At 38.9% G+C, this 17422-nt stretch overlaps 1 protein-coding gene across 2 annotated transcripts in view; it reads right to left on the bottom strand.

The window, feature by feature from the left end:
- The window catches only part of RNF32 (ring finger protein 32), a 1105278-nt gene extending 1089321 nt beyond the window's left edge, over window positions 1-15957 (bottom strand). Inside the window, exon 1 of one of the 2 annotated variants that reach the window (XM_044064786.1) lies at window positions 15869-15957. The gene's annotated coding sequence lies outside the window, so the exon portion shown is untranslated. The remainder of the gene's footprint in view (window positions 1-15868) is intronic. The other variant, XM_044064787.1, reaches the window with a different exon arrangement.
- Between the last annotated feature and the right edge of the window lie 1465 nt (window positions 15958-17422).

Below are 17422 nucleotides of genomic sequence, written 5' to 3'. Positions count from 1 at the left end.
TAATGCCCTTTGGGAAACTGTCAACTCAAATTCATTACTCCATCTATAAATCACTCCTAAAAGTCAACCCAGTAGTAAGGGATCTGAGAACATATGTAGACAACAGTCTGGCCTTTGATCAACACTTAGCTAAGATAGTAAGAAAATCATTCTGTCACCCAATGGGTGTATATCACATAGGTTCATAGGCTGGTACTAGGCTATCGGCCCTAGGGCCTATACAAGCCTAGCCATAACAATTCCCTGGCTATTTCTTCCCACACTATTTATTTCCCTCGACCCCTGTCTAGCAGGGCAACTGACGTGATCCCTGGGGTGAATTTCCTTTCTCCCATCCAATCGTCAAGGTTCCTTTTGAAGAGGGCCAAAGAGGCACTCTGCTTGACATGTATAGGCAGTCTTTTCCAGAGTCCGGGGAATCTCTGGGTCAGGAACCTATCCCTCCAGCATGTTTTCTTTATTGTGATGACAAGGTTTAGATCCCTGGAGCGTGTGGCTCTGACGGATTGGGATTTCTTTAAGTGTAGCATGTCCAACAGCTCTGGGTTTGACATGGCCTTGTATGTTATGCAGAGATTGCCTCTGAGTAGACGATATGTGACAGAGTATAGCTGGAGTTTTTTAAGGTGGTTAGCGTAGGGCATCTGCTTTAGGCCTGTGATTCTTTTAGTGAGATATTTCTCCGGCCTTTGCGGTTGTTGCAGATGTCTTGATAGGTACATACCAAATGGGGCGTTGTATTCTATAATGGATCTAATGAGGGATGAGTACAGTGGGATAATGACCTCCTTTTTCTGGATGAAAAGCCCTTAATGATGAGGTGTGCCACACAGAAGGATTTCCTGACTGTTGTGGCAATGTGGTTATCAAAGGTGAGACCACTGTCCACCGGTGTCCCTAAGTCTCTTATCACACTTTCAGTGTTTAGTGTACTGCCCCATATGTGGTAATTCACAGGTACATGTTTTTTCCCAAAGGGGATAACTATACATTTCTTGGCATTGAGCTTGAGCCCATGGCTCTGGCACCAAGCATCTGTTTCTATAAGGCCCTTTTGTAGAGTATCCACATCATTTGGGGATTCAATAATGGCTCCCAGTTTGCAGTCATCTGCAAACTTTGTTAGCCAGAGTCCCTTAGTGTTGGCCTGTACTTCAGAGAAGTAGATGCCAAACAAGAGCGGCCCCAGGACTGAACCCTGTGGTACTCCACTTGTCACTTGTCTGGAGCTGGATTTGGAGTCAGCTACTTTTACAGTGTGGGTTCTGTCAGTAAGCCAGTTGGCAACCCATCGAGTGACGTAGGGATTAATGCCCAGCTTAGTAAGTCTAACTATGATTCCAGAGTGGGGGATGGTGTCAAAAGCCTTGGTGAGGTCCAGATAGGCTGTGTGGACCGCCTTACCCTAGTCCACGGCTCTGGAGACTGATTTGAAGAAGTCAGTCAGGTTCAGGAGACAAGATCGGCCCTTTACGAACCCAAACTGGGTGGGGTCCAGTGTTTGAAGGTTGCCAATGTCTTTGTTTATAAGTTCCATAATAATATATTACATGGCCTTGCAGATCAGGCTCGTTAGACTGATGGGGTGGTAGTTCCTGGGATCCAAGGTGGATCCCTCCTTGTGGAGTGGGATAACTGTAGCTGTGCGCCACTCAGTGGGCACGAAGCCTGAGGTGAGGCTATGATTAAACATGACACTTAGGTGAGGTGCCAGTTCATTTTGTAGTTCATGTAATACACAACCCGGGATGTCATCTGGTCTCATGGATGCTGTATTCGTAGCTTTGGAGAGTGCGTTTTTTACCTGTGTGGCCATTATTACTGGAATTTGGCAATCTTCTGGTATTGAGATGGGCCATTTAGGGGGTGAGTGGGGGGTGAAGCTGGCACTGAATTGATCTGCCAGGATATTGGCAATATCCTTGGGATCAGTATATTCAATGTCATTCTGTTGTAGCTCAGAGCAGATCTGAGCATTGCCATTTAGATTCTTGACATAGTTATAGAATGCCTTGTGGTTGTCTTTGGCAATTTTATTTTCATCATCAACATCATCAAAAGCTCAAAATTCCGAAGCACACAACATCGAATATAATATATCGAACTGCATAACATCGATTGGGGAAGAAAAACAACAAAATGTGGAGTGCACGTTAACAACAGATTGCTACATGCAGGGGCAAGACCCCCTGCACCCCCCACACGCCCTGCCACTTAAATATAACACTTCTGAGATCACACTTCAGTGCACTACAGTGCGAAAACAGAAGATTTACATTTCCTACACTGTAGCGCGATCTCTGAGTTGGTATATTTAAGTAGTGGGGGTTGCAGGTAGGCTTGCCTACACGTAATGTTCCATGTCCATATTGGGGACAGCCATTCACAATGTTTCAATGTTTTGTTGGTTCGAGATACTGTGTTCGATGTTGTGCGCTTCGTAATTTTGAGCTTTCGATGATGTGATATAAACCCTACCCAACTTAAATCCAGTCCAAAGAAGTTATAGTACCACTCTCCTCAGTCCTTATCAGACCTATCATTGAGTACAATGCCCCTTTTCGCATGTACATGCCAAATGTTGCATGTGTCTGGTTAGATACATGCCCCGTTTGGTATGTACCTAACAATTCACTTGCAAGAGTTGTAATGTTTACAAGGTTTCTCACCTTGAGAATTCAAGGCATGAATACCTTGTCCTACATCAATCACTTAAATGCTGTCTGTATTCAAGTCTCCTACAGACTGCTGAAAGGGGATCTTTGCCTGGCTTACAGGCTTCTTCAGACCCTGCCCTGATGGATCTGTTGCACATGCAACATAAACAGAATGTGATGGAGAGACAGATATGTGTCACAAAGGATCCCCATGATATAGAATAGGCTCCCCATCCATGTAAATCAGAGTTCATCGCAGATCCTATTCAACTGAAACCTTGACAATTGGATGGAAAATCGTAAATAAACTCCCGGTCTGGGCCTCATGTCCCTTATGGGCAGAGGCCATCAATAAGAAAAGTATTATCCTAACTAACAGCCACTGTACAAATCCTTTAGTTACCTCCCTACTAACATGCCCCCCCACCATAAAGATCCCCATGATACTCCGGATTAACATTGTTAGGCATGTAAGGGCCCCTGGTGGTCATTACCTTAGCAACAACCTACGACTAAAGCTTGTGGAATGGATAAATAAAAAGGGTTTCCAAGGGTGAGATTGTCTGTCACCACAGACATGAAGCTGGATGAGGGAGAGCTGGTGTATATAGTCCATATAGACTTCAGTGAGGTCTTTGACATGGTACAATACCAAAGACCAACAATAGGTGGAATTATAACTGTCTAGTCCCAGGAGTCTATCTCCTGCAGAACCGAGCTCACCACTTACTGACTATTACAACTGTGATCGCTACTTGTGTCTTATGGCCCAAGGCCAGTTTAATGATCATGTCTGGGTCCTTTTCAGGCAGCATCACCTAGTTTAGCAACTCTTAGCTAACTTTCATTTATATATTTATTAAGGTAGAGGGACTGGGCCTTGATGGCCTCCTTTCAGCCACAGTGCTATTATAATCAATCACAATGTATCAGACACAAGACACTGTAGAATACATAAAATGTATGCATTAAAATAGAATTATATGTATACAGCCTGATAGCATTAGCTTTAGATGTAGATTACAAGATACTACCATAAGCATAACTAAATCAGTTTAGAATATGTCCACTAAAGGAACAAAAAGAATAAGCAATAATTATGACATCAGAGATTATGAAATAGGAAAAAGTCTAGATAATTGCAGATAATCTAGTTTCTTTAGAGAGGGGAATAATTTGGAGAACTTGAGAGAAATTGTAGTCATATGAAGTAAGGGAAGATTTGGGTAAATTAGGGCTTAGCAGTTGTTTCCGGATTAGAAGCAGGGCAGGTTCAGGCTGACAGGGTGATGAGAAGGCTTTTATTGCATTTAGAAGGTAAAAAGCCGGCAATGCTTGAGATACGTGTATGGAAATAGCTCCATAACTTAGGACTCACTATTGGAGTTGACCATTGAATATAGCAGAGCTAGCTATAAGGAGTATGAAAAGTGCATTGGTAATGGATAAGGTCCTAAGAGCTCTAGAGTGTGTTTTAGAAATGTTTCTTTGTAAAGGGTGGACAATAATTGGCATGGAGGAGATAACGTTAGATAATCAGCCACCATATTGCTTGTTTTAGGGAGAAACATAAAGTTGACAAGTTTTGTTTACTTAGATTTACAACTTACTGACATTTTGTAGGGAATTTGAAATTTCTGGTAACCTGTAATGCAAAAATGGGAGTCATAGTATAGCAAGAAGGCCATTATAGTCTGTAGGCAGTTGTTGCTGTAGAAGATGAATGGTTTTCATTATGGACTAGAAGTCATAAATTATTTTACTGCCAGGACATGTTAAGGTGAGAGAGGTGTTAAGCCAAACATTAACAGTTTGAAATGTTGAGACCTGCTTTAGTGAGTTCCAAAATACTAAGACTGAATGGCTGAAAAAATGGAGTTGCATATACTAAGGCCAAGAAAGCCATTACTTGGAATATTCCTTTTCTCCAAGGTATGGTGATCTAGGAGTTAGTATATTGTAAGTTCAGTGGTGCAAGAAAAGAAGATTAAAGAAGAGTGATGTTTGATATTTGCACTTCTGCATTTTCGGTCTTTTTTTGTTTCAGCACGTCAGCACTCAGAGTTATGATGCTAATATTTCAATAGTGAGCCAAGCTAGACAGCTAGACATTTATTGTCAAGAGAGGTAATGGTGAGACAGGAGTCAAGTCAGACATCTAGACATTTAAAGAAAGAGACTTGTTCAATGTGAGTATTTAAGGGAAAGAAAAGGGGAAGTGAATTTTACTGAACCTGATTTTGTTTCTGGTCCTAGAAGCATGCACTTAGTTTTTCTTTAGGTTAGAGCTAAGATTATGTTGGTGAACTGGTTGGTAAGTCAGGCCATATTTTTATTTAATGCTTCAGCAATGCCATTCACAAGACTGTTAGTCTTCCTGAAGATGAGGTCATCTGGATACCAAAGACAATTTTGGGGTGGCTATGATTTGACTAATGAAGGAGAAAACAGGAGGGCGCCAAGTACTGAACCCTGTGGAAGGACAAATGGAAGTATGGCAAATGGAAAAGAAAGAGGAACTGCAAAGCACTTGAATAATTACTTGATTTAACTTGCTAAGTTACCTTAGGTTTACAACTGTACAGGCTTCTATGTCACTTTTCAAGCTTTTCTCATCTAGGATTGTGGGTCCAGCTTTATTGACTTCTGCATATTAGCTCAGTCTGTCAGTCATTCCTCCTGACATAAAACAAATGAATAAGTTGTAAAGTGAGGGCCACAGAAATTACCTGTGCTGCACTCCACTGTCCACTATCCTCAGCTCATCAACTTCTCTCTAACCCTCATTTTTTGAGTTCTTTTCCACTGCCATTTCCCATCATTTGATAAATTCTAAATTCTTCCACATGTCTATCCCTTTCACCTTCCAAAGCATTTTTGATATATACCTCAATAAAGTCTATATAGACTATGTAGAATAGCAGTTCCTCATCTAGCTTCATGTCTGGCAGCTCAACTAGGCAATGAAGCCATGTTGGCTTCAGTCCTAAAGCTGGTCTCAGTACCTTCGATGTCACCTTCTCTGCTATTTCCTGTGCATGCAAGACCTTGTGAATCCTGGCCTACAATAGCCCAGATTAGTCCTGCTTCCTCCAGTGAACAAGAGTAGAACTGATGCTGCTCTGCATTTCAATCAGATAATACTTTTGCATTGACCAGACATCTATCAAATATTTCTGGAGTGGCTCCACAAGGGTAGTCTTAACAGTATTCCATCTGGACCTCATGCTTTGGTGTATAATAACCAGTTCCTTTTCTGCAGTCTGCCTCACTAGTAATATACCCATTATTTTCTCACCTTACCTTGGTCTTCCACTCCCCAGCATGGTAACTTTCCTTCTGTTTCTTTTGTGAATATTGACATAGAAATCTCATTCAGTACTTCAGGTCTGTCATTGTTACTAACTTACTTTCCAAGCTTGATCAACCGGTTTAGGTCACCTCCTTCTAATCCTTTGCAATGTACCTTAAAAATTCTTTCAAACATCACTTTACTTTCTGTACTGCATTACTCTATAATAGGTTTTTCTTTACCTGCTTAGTGGTTCTTATCCTTGCTTTTATGGAAGCCTGCTTCTCTGAATTACCTCCTGTGTTTTTCTACCATTTGAATGTATTGCCCTTACTCATGAGTACTACTTTAACCTTCCTCCTTAGCCACTTCAGCATCTCCCTGAAATTTGCTTTTCTTGTTTTGGGAAACAAATGCATATCTTTCAGAAAGCTAGGTCTGATTCTTATCAATAGGTTGTTATGTTGTTTACCCCTTGCACAATTCTAAAGTCTCCTAGTTTCTCCTAACTTCTCTCCATTATAAATGTTTGTAGCCCACAAATTAGCAGCTCTGCACTGCTGCCTTTCTCCCTTGGGTCTTTACTGTTCTGCATAATATGAATATAATGCCACATGGTCAGAGCCAGCCAGTCTAGATCTCACCTTCACATGCTGAACTTTGCCTGACCTTCAGAGAACTAAATCTATAATGCTGTTTTGTTTGATGTCTTCTTGTCCCAACTGAACAAATTCTTTACAACCTAGAGTTTCTATTCAGGATCTTTGAATTGAGCAGCCTGCAGCTCAGAGAGGGTGAGTTTTCCCAGCTTCTGAACTTGCCCATCGACCAAATGTCCTCCTTTAATGATGTACCTGCAGATTGGGAAATAGTGTACAACCACCGACTTTCCTCACACTCTGCCTGCAGTCTGATTGCTAGTACACCTTTTTCACTGCTCCCATTATCTCACTTTATCTTTCCCCTCTCATATTAACTTGTGTTTTACATAACTCGCCATTCTCCTGCTTTTACAATTCTTTTTATTCCTGAGGATATGACAGCCTGGATCTGTGATATCCAAGTTTCTCTTCTTTGCCAGGTCTCTGAGATGCTGACAACATCTACCTTCTCAGATCTCAGGCTGGATTGCAATTCTCCAACCTTATTCCAGGCTCTAAAACTGCACAGCATTACCTTTGGAAACCTTTTTATGCTCCTTCCCCTTTTTTCCAGGCTCTGACGTTGCACAGTATTACCTTCCAACCTTTCTTTTTTGTACTTGCTTAAACTTACACCTTTTCTTACTACCTTTCCCAATATCCTTCATTTTAATCCTACTTTTCTAACTTTCACCTAATCATGTACAGTCTTCTTACTTATCTGCTTTAGATGCTTTTTTGTTACTCCCCCCTCACCCAACCACTTCATTTTAAGGCTCAGCTTCTCACCCAAGAAGATTCTCATTATCCTCCTGTCTTTGTCTGGTGAAGCATACCAGCACGGTGAAACCTATAAAGAATTATTAATGAAGGGTTAAGGTTGAGATACTTCTCTCATGAAGATGTGCATAAAAGGTTTGCAGTACAAGAAAACTCAATGGCCTATTTTTTTGTGTCCCCAAAATTCATAAAAATATGGTAGACCCACCAGGGCGGCCTATAGTCTCAGCTTGTGGATACTTCACACATAATTTAGCCTTATTTTTACACTCCCATCTTAGGGCTGAGGTTCAGAAATTTCCTTCTTACATAAAAGATTAATCTGACTTTTTGGAAAAAAATTAAAGGACTTGAGTGGAACAAGAACATGTTCTTCCTTGTTATAGATGTGGTTAGTTTGTATATGAATATAGAAGGATACCCCTAGGACACATTTTGTGTCAGAATTGGTGAAGTTCTGTTTAACCCATAATATTTTTGAATTTAATGGAGGTTTGTATAGACAACTTAAAAGTACAGCCATGGGGGCAGGTTTTGCCCCAATGTATGCTAACCTCTTTATGGGTATGTTTGAAAGTAAATGTATTTATAATAAGATCTTTTATAACAGATACGTTTGCCAATATTACAGATTTATAGATGATTTGATTTTCATTTGTGAAGGTGGGTGGAATGAAGTAGATAATTTTCTCGAGGAAATACAAAATAATTTTTACAACTTTAGGTTTGATGGAATGCAGAAAGCAACAAACGTGCATTTTTTTGGATTTAGAATTAAAAGGATGCAATAACATAATTCAAACAGGAATACATCAAAAATTTGATGAGAATAATTATATGTTCATAGGTTCATAGGTTCATAGGTTTATACTAGGCTATCTGCCCTAAGGCATCCATCCACAGGTCTAGATTTCTCTTGAACAGAGTCACTCTAGTGGTTTTGGTGGATTTGGATTTTTGGTGGAGCAGATGTCCATTTCATTGGTCTGATAAGTGAAGAGTACAGAACAATGACCCACTACTAGATCTGGATGTGAATCCTTCATGATGGAGTGGACAATGTAGAAGGGTCTTTTTCTAGCTTTGTGCAATGTGTCAAAAGAAGAAGGCCACTGTCAACCTGGGTCCAGGTCCCTGATAACCTCTTCTGTGCTTAGTGGATTGCAGGCCATGGCTCTGGCACCAGCTATCTGTTTCCGTGAGTCCTTCTTGAAGGATATCCGGTAGGCTGTATGGCTGTGGTAAGGCTGAGATTAAACAGCTGCCTATTTGAGATGTCCGGAGGCTACACTGGGTGAAAAGGCACTGAACCTGTCTGCCAGTATGTTGGCAATGTCTGTGTGTTCAGTGATTTTTTTTTTCATTTGGACTAATTTCTGAGCATATCTGGGACCCAGTTTCCCAAGGTTCCTAACATAGCTGAAAATGATTGTCCGTGACTTCCTTTTATGGATTTTGTTCTATCATGTAATAGCTTTCTCCTCTTATTGTAAAGTTTGTTAATGCTGGGGGTCACCAGACTATGATCAGATCTCACCAATGAGAGCATTTTGTCATATGGAGATAGTTGCCACTCCCCCCACACAATTAAATATATTCCCCATGGGGAATTTTTAAGAATAAAGAGATTGTGTAGTGATAAACAGGAAAGTGCTATGGAAATAAGTAAAGCTGTTAAAAAGTTTGTGGAAAGGGGATATAATGAAAAGATAGTAGAACAAGACAGAGAGAAAGTAATGAAAGGAAGAAAGGTGTATGGAAATACAGTTGTGAATAAAAAGGAACATGACAGGAATAATTTAGTTTTTGTTATCAAATATATGGTGTTTTCAGAACAATTTAGAAAATTAGTGAAGTATCATTGGAATATTATAGAAAAAAGTAGATATCTTAATATAAGAGAAAGTGGATTTCCCATGTTTTGGTACCCTACAGGGAGAAGTCTAAATGATTTCTTAGTCCATGGGAAATTCCAGCTCCCTGTTGTGGATGTGAATTTGGGGATTTCTACACAAGGCACCTTCCCTTGTGGAGGGTGTTGCTGTTGCAAGTATATTGTAAGACATTTTGATAATATTAATGGGAAGAAATTTACCATTAAAGGTACTTATTCTTGTCACAGCAGAGGAATAGTTTTTGGTTTGAGGTGTCCCTGTAATAAAGTATACATAGGAGAAAGTAAAAGATCATTTGGGGACAGGCTAAAAGAACATCTGAGGCTCATTAGAAAAATAGGGAAGAAAATCCAGTAGCACTTCATTATAAAGAAGTAATAATGGTGATACAAGTAGTTTAGAAGCAACAGGTTTAGGACAGGTTAAATTAGAATATGGCATAAATATAAAAAGTAAGTTACGGAAAATGGAATCAGTTATAATTTTAAAGTTCAATACTTTAGTACCCACAGGGTTACACACAGAATGCCATTGGAAGTGTTTTCTTTAATTAGCACTGAAATTAAGTGGATCTAATTAAATTAGTGGTAAGTGAATATGGGATATAAGGCATGCAGTTAGAACAAAGAGGTATACTCTGAAAAGGCTTTTGGCCGAGGCACTAGAGGAAATACTTTTGTCTATTTTTTTTATGGATTGTATTCTACTATAAGAGAAATAAATTCTGCCTGTTTTTTATGGACTGTACTCTACTACACGGCAGAGCATTTGCTGAACTTTTTACTGGACTTTTTGCTGTTCTACAAGTGTTTTAATAAATACTAAAGGTAATCACTGGCTTTCTATTTTGGACTGTGGTTCTATATGTTTTTCATCTCGAGTTTGTGGTGATATAGATTCTCATTATCCTCCTGGGCTTTGTGTGGTGAAGCAACTTTAGAAAGAGCATAGACAGCATAAACATTGTGAAGTGGTACACTTGAAGTCAATGCAGCTCTCTCTGCTCAGGGTTACATTCTAAGTACCAATGAGTTATTCAACGATTCTTCATTCTGTGTGACTTCACATGAAGCGGTTATGAATATATTGGCTCGTGGTAAAGAAAAGATAAGCAAACCTCTCTGTCTAGCTAAACATGGGACAAAACTGCATCCTATATAATATCCACCAGACGTCTGGTGTTCTTCAACCACTGTACTGCACTGCTCCTATTTTGTCTTATTTTTGCTTTTATATTGTAGTTTTGCTAGCATATTTGCCTGTAATGTATTTTTACTTTAGGATTTATGTTGCCATTCCCCCTGCCTTGCCAAAACTATCTGCAGTACCAGGTTTATGAACAGTGGTGTCTTTAGCTGTGCTTTCTTAATTCTTGTATGTATGCTTTTGTTTCTGATTCCACTGAGAAAAGCATACAAGCAATAGCCTATATGGGATGATGCAGGTCCTCTGGCTGCTATTTCACACCACAAGAAGCAAACTAGAAGTGAATATGACAAGCAAAGTCTGAGCCAAAAATGAAGTCTGTGAGACTAAAACTAAATATTAAATGACTGGAAGGTAATAAAGGTCAAGCAGGCTACACTATTTTCTTCCAATAGTAACAGCACAGCCATATTAAGACCTATTAAGTATGTAACAATTGTACTTTTTACACCTAAACCAGACTGAAAGGCTTCTCAACCACTAAAAGAGATATTGTCCTTGTTTTTGTAAAATCACCTTTATCACCATGTGCAGCTTTTGGGTTTATTCACCAAGTGGGATTATGCAAATAGGATGCTGACATTTTTTGGTGAAAATATTGAAAATTGCCAAAGTTACATTGTTTTGTTTAATGTGATCAACATAATTTTGAAAATCTGGTCATATCTAACTGGGGGGGGGGGGGTTATTTGCACAATATTTACTTTTCAGAGCACCAGATCTGCTCACAAATGTGAAATGTGTGTATAATACATGGAAAAGAAATCCCAGAAATCAAAATGTGTTTGAAGAAAGAGTTCTCTTCCCTAATGCCATGTGTATCGAATTTTCTAACTAAACAGGATCAGGAGCTTCTTGACTTCAACACCTTTAAAGGCATCTAAAAAATGCCATGGAAAGAAGCCCTTGTCATTGCTATAACTTTTGCTGAGAGATAGCTTTTATGTGAGTACCAAAATGTCATATAAATTATTAAAATGAGAAACAGCCTCTGTTACAGGGCTACATGATTCTAAAACTATGCTGAGATTTAAGCTACCGAATAAAACTCTTCTTAGAAACATTTAGTGGTTATTATTCTTGTAACATAACACTAAACTTTGCACCTTTCAGTTTTGTGCTATACATTTTAACATGTTTAAATATGTACAAAGTATGTATCTTGTTTGATATGCATGCCATTTAACCTGGATTATAAAAGAAAAATGTCCTTGAATCAAATCACTGGCCTAGTTAAACAATTATGTATTCAACAGCTGTCACTCTTCATATCAAGGACAAAATGAAATTTTCTTTAGCTAAAAGGAGATTTTGCTCTCCCTATGCAAACTAACCTTTTCAATACATGTAAAAATTCATGCTGACTTGTGTTTATGAGGCTGCTGTGCTGAACTTCTTGGGGGTACAAATAACCAAAACTTAGAGATCCTCTGAGTTTCTATTGAGGTGTCTGTCTGGGAGTATGTTTGTGCATAGTGCAATTGACTAGCTTCTTGTCCAGTACTGGTTCTTTGCCTGATGCTTGCTAGAAAAGGCTGCTACCTCCACCCCTGTGATCATGAATAGGGTGGAGAGGTTCTTGAAAAATGAAGGAATTGGTGGATGAATGAATAAATAATCTGAATATTGCATTTACTGCAGGAAATATATACTAATAATGTTGCTAGATGTCATCAGTTTTTACATGAATGTGTATATAATAGTGTCTGCTGACTAGCTTGTAACTGTGAGCATGGACACTTCTTTGTACAGGTCAGGACGCACTGTTTGAGCAACACAATAATACTTTTTCTTTGTTCTGCAAAATGTACTTCCTTGCAGACATCAGCGCTTTCACTACCTGTACTGTTAATGCTCCATAGTTAAAAAATACTTTCACGCTTTAGACAAGAAAAGCATTACAAGGTATTAAAGTTAAAGATGGACATTTAATGTGGTGACTGCAACAATGACACACATAACTAAGAACACAGTATTTTTTTACACTTTGCCAAAGACTTGACCTTTTCACAGCCACAGCAAACTGTTTGGAGAAGTTGTAATGTTGTGCAAACTTATTTACTAATCTGTATTTCTTAACTAGAATACAGCACTGATCCACATGGATATTTTTTAGACTCAGACCTGGAGCACTGTCTGCTTAAGTGACTTACTTGCTCAAAGCTGCACAGCAACCAATAGTAGCCGAAATAATTGAACTCTTGGACTACAGAATGAAGCTCACTAACAGCAAATGGCCTTAATTCTGTGAAACTCGTTAACAGCCAATAGCCTTTACTCTCTATACTAAATGGCAGACATCCAGCCAGACAATGGCATCCCAGTCCTATACTTTTTGTTATTTTATAAAGCACAATCTCTCTCTCTCTCTCTCTCTCTCTCTCTCTCACACACACACACACACACACACACACACACACACACACACACACACACACACACACACACACGGGGGACCATTATAATTCTGAACTTCACAATATTACCCAATATGTCCAAATGATTTATTCTGGCATTGCAGTGTCATAACTTAGCTATTTTCTGCTACTGAAACTACGTCATGAAGCTAACAGTCCTTCTGAACACCTCTTGCATGCATCACCTCTTAATTTGCACAATATGAGAGATTTCATGCTTTGGATCCTTTACAGTGACTGCTACAACCCCCAGAGTAGACAATACACAGTAAAATATTTGAAAAGCAGGAAAAGATGTTCGTCCTCACCTCCATTTTTTTTTTCTGTTTGTGTATCATCATTTTTATTTTTAGTTATATGAATTTAACTAGTATTACAGCCTTGTACTCAGCAATGATTAATTCTATTTGTCACTGATCTATTTTGCTGATCCTTATCTACCACTTGCACCTTCAGGGGTAGTAGGTAATGCACCTGTCTCACTTCTCTTTCTGCCTTTTTGTTTATTTATCTTACATTGAATCAAGCAGAATAATATGCCAGGCTCTGCATTACAGGACAACCAATAAGTGGCTATGGAGTGCCACTGGCTCATTTCAGATGTAAGCAGAGAGTGTGTGTGTGTTTTGGGGAGGGGGTATAAACAGAACAAAAACTAGAAACCTTTACATTTTTATGTACGACATCTAGGGTATCTGGTAAACATTCTAGTATCACAGTAGAATACTGGTAGGTGTCTCATTCGCAACAGGTGGTAGTGACTTTTACAGCAGCATGACACTTTCTCAAAATATCAACAGTTTAAAATGACAGTGTCATTTTACCTGGCAGTATACAGTTATAAATAACCATCCATGTTATTTTTAACAAATAATTAATTAAATACATTTCAGTGGGCATCAGCATTACACTGGGCACTAGATTTTATCAACAATTAAAATGAATCCTGGTAAAGAGATGGCGATCTATATATGAGTCCATAGGTTTGTAGAAGGTTACTAGACTAACAGCCCTATAGCCCTTACAAACCTAGCCATATTTACCTGAGTTGCCCCAACTATAAGTGGTTAGATGAGTGACGTTCACAGAGGTAAGGGTCTATGGTAGTTAATACTGACTTCCTCTGTCCAGGAGGGACATGGCCTCCACCCCAGGAGTGAATTTGCAGTCACCCATCCATTGACCTAGGTTGCATTTGAAGAGGTTCAGGGAAGGGCTCTATTTCATGTAGATTGGAAGTTTGTTCCAGAGAAGTGGCAGTCTTGGGAGATGTATCTATCTCTCCAGCATGACCTGTTTATATCAGAACTAGGTTAAGATCCCTAGAGTGAGTGACCCTAGTGCAGTATGATTTACAAATGTGCAGCATTTCCATCAAGGCTGGATCAGAGACTGCCCTGTAAGCCAGGCAAAGATAACCACTTAGCATCCTGTAGGAGAAGGAATATACTGACAGGGCTTTCAGTCTTTCCACGTAAGACTTATTCTGTGTATCCTGTAATTTCTTGGTGAGAATCCTTTGTGGTCTCTCCAGTTGTTGCAGGTGTCTAGTGAGGTACATGCAAAAGAGAGCATTGTACTCAATTAGTGGTCTGATGAGGACCGAGTATAATGGAATTATAACATCCTTAGATCTAGATACAATGCCCTTACTTATAAGATGTGCCACATAGAAAGATTTCCTTACTACTGTGGATACGTGGTGGTCAAAGAGCAGATTGCTATCAATCTGAGTACCCAACTTTTTTGTGAGATTTATAGACAAAGCCAAAAATAATGGGAGAACAAAGGGCCAAAATCATTTTAAATTGCTCTCATAAAAGTAGAAAGTTACTAGAATAACAAATATTGCATTAGCATGAATTTTCTGAAGGATATCATACCAGTAAACTTTTCAGATAGTTGCAGAATGTCCAGATTTTTTACCTCATATTTTTGTGTGTTCCTTATAAAATTTGTGGTTTTCTGGGAAATCACAGAGGACTGAAGTCACTAAATAATGACAGACATTGAGTTTCAGTCTTCCCATCTTTCAGAAAATCTATGTTTAGGGCTGCCACCTTTTCAAATGCCCAAAGTGGGACATTTTTTGTGGCAACAAGAGATTTTGCAGGACAAAGAATACCCACAGCCAGTGCAAAAGACTGGGCTTCACTTTTTTGCCACAATCAAAGCTTATTCTTACAGCATTTGAGTTGTCCGTGGTGTTTCAAAATACATTTATGCTTCAAAGCAAAATAATTGTTTTATGCAACTATTAAAGAACACGCAAAGTGTTTTCTATCCTAAAATCTTAGGATATTTGCCATTTTGAGTATTTTTTGAAGGACACAACTAGCCAAATAATGAGCAAAGAGGGGCAGCTGGTAATTCTATCCATGTTAATGCAAACTCTGTTTTTCTATCAACTTTCTAAGTTCATAAGAGCACTGTTTAAAGTCCGCCCCTATTTTTGGGCCTTTATCCAGATTGTTTGTGCTTGAAGGTTGAGAGGTATGATTAGGATGCAGAGTTTGAAACTCAAATGTATGTAATTATTTAGTGACTGCAATCCTCAATAACATTTCAGAAAACTACAAATTTTAAGAAGGGCAGACCAAAAATATGAAGCAAATATCTGGACATTCTGAGAAATTATGGCAGGTGAAAGGTATGGATTGCGAGCTTGGACAACCGAGTTTTGTGCACACTAACGAACGCATTTATTTTTGTTAGAGATCCCTGTTTTGTTTTGCAGTGCAAAAAAGGGGATTCGAGGAGCTTTATAAAGTATGGAAGCGCACCTTGACGTAGCTAGGCCATTCGACTAAATAAGCAATTAATAAGATATTTCTTGCCTTAGTATCATAGTGACAGTAACTTCACAAGAATTGGACAGTCCTGCTTCGATGTTACGGTCATCAAACACACCCACAAGGTCATATTTAATTTGCTTTTTTCACACGTTTAGTTGCATTCTCTTTTCATGAAATGGACATACCTCGATTCCAAAAGTTCACTGTATATAAGTATATCCCTCTAAATGCTGACTACAAAAAACAAGCAACCCCTGGAGCTTTTGATCAGGAAGTGTTGATGAGAAAAGTAGCCTAGCAACCAGACGCCTAAACTACTGGCAAAATCAAAAAATGAAAAATCGCGTGAGGTTGTTTAAGCTTGTATTACTCTCTCACATATGCATTTTTTTACTCTTCTGCCGTAATGTATGTCGTTCGTAGTGCTGCCGTGCTTAAATCGTTGCAGGTTAAACATGTACTTTGTTGGTATTGCAGTGTTTTACTTTAAACATAATTTAGTATTGTGTGCTGTACATGCTTAGGCGTGTTATTGCCCTGGATTTACCGCTTTTGACCATAGTAATTGTACGGAGGGGTCTGGAGAGGCTTTGGGGATTTTAATGGAGGTTGTTAGTCTTGGTGCTTGTCCATACAACTTCTCAACTGCCATATTTCGCCTCCTATTTTAAGTCAGCTCATCGTAAAATGGGTGATTTTCGGACAAATACGTAATTGAGTATTGAAGTCACATTTGATTTTCATATTTCATTTCCTTTAGAAAATGCATGCTAATACAAAGCCTATTATTCAAGCAACCTTCTAAGCTTATAAGACCAATATTTAAAAAAAATGTTCCTGACCCTTGTCCTTCAATTTTTAGCTTTGTCCAAGTTTCTTGCTTAAAGGTCAGCTGTCCATGATTTCAGCTCAATGTTAACTGTTTGTCCTTCTTAATCCTCCCTACACTTTTGGAGGAAGGTGGTGAATACATATCATACATAATGACAATAATTAGAGTTCTAGACTTCTATTACTTCAGGAAATGTACATTAATTTACATTTTCTTATTTTACTAATGTCTCAGCCAGGTTAATAGTAGTAGTAATAAAGTGTCCCCAATTCTTTCTGGATTTGTCCCTGATTCTGTTGATATTTGTCCCAATTAATCTGAGACTTATGGTTGGAGAGGCATGTGCTTTACCATTACAAGTTAAAATCCTGAATGTAACAGTAATGTTCAAAAATGCAGACTGAAAGCTGCAAAAATTACGCAGGGCAAACATGACAACCTAATGTCTCACTAGTGTTGTCAAAATGATAACTAGGTCTCCAGTTAATATAGATTAATTTTTGATTTGATCCACATTGTTGCTGTAAGTTAGTCATACATCTCTATAAATTGGTAGGTTGTGAGGGTTCATACCCCGAACTTCATCACTGCTTTTGGGAATGGGGACAAATCTCCATGCCCTCTTCCTGCATATATCTATTTCACGGTGTCAGCAGAGACCATCAGGGTAGCCCCTTTCCCTAAACAAAACAATATCATAGGATGCTATTTCCCACCAGGGCAAAATATTACACCCCTAGAAAATCTCCTAAGCTGGGCTACTCTATCTCTACCCCAGGAAACCATCATTCTCGGCGACTTTAACATTAACTGGCTATCCTGTAATAACAATCTCCCAACCATTCACCTTAATCTCCATGAGTTCACTCAACTCATCCAATCCCCTCCTCGAATCAACAAAAACCCT

Source organism: Protopterus annectens, chromosome 3.part0 (genome assembly GCF_019279795.1).
Source record: "Protopterus annectens isolate FY-2018-M chromosome 3.part0, PAN1.0, whole genome shotgun sequence".
NCBI classification, from domain to species: domain Eukaryota; kingdom Metazoa; phylum Chordata; order Ceratodontiformes; family Protopteridae; genus Protopterus; species Protopterus annectens.
The sequence above is the reverse complement of the archived record's forward strand: the minus strand, read 5'-3'. Positions and strand labels throughout refer to the sequence as shown.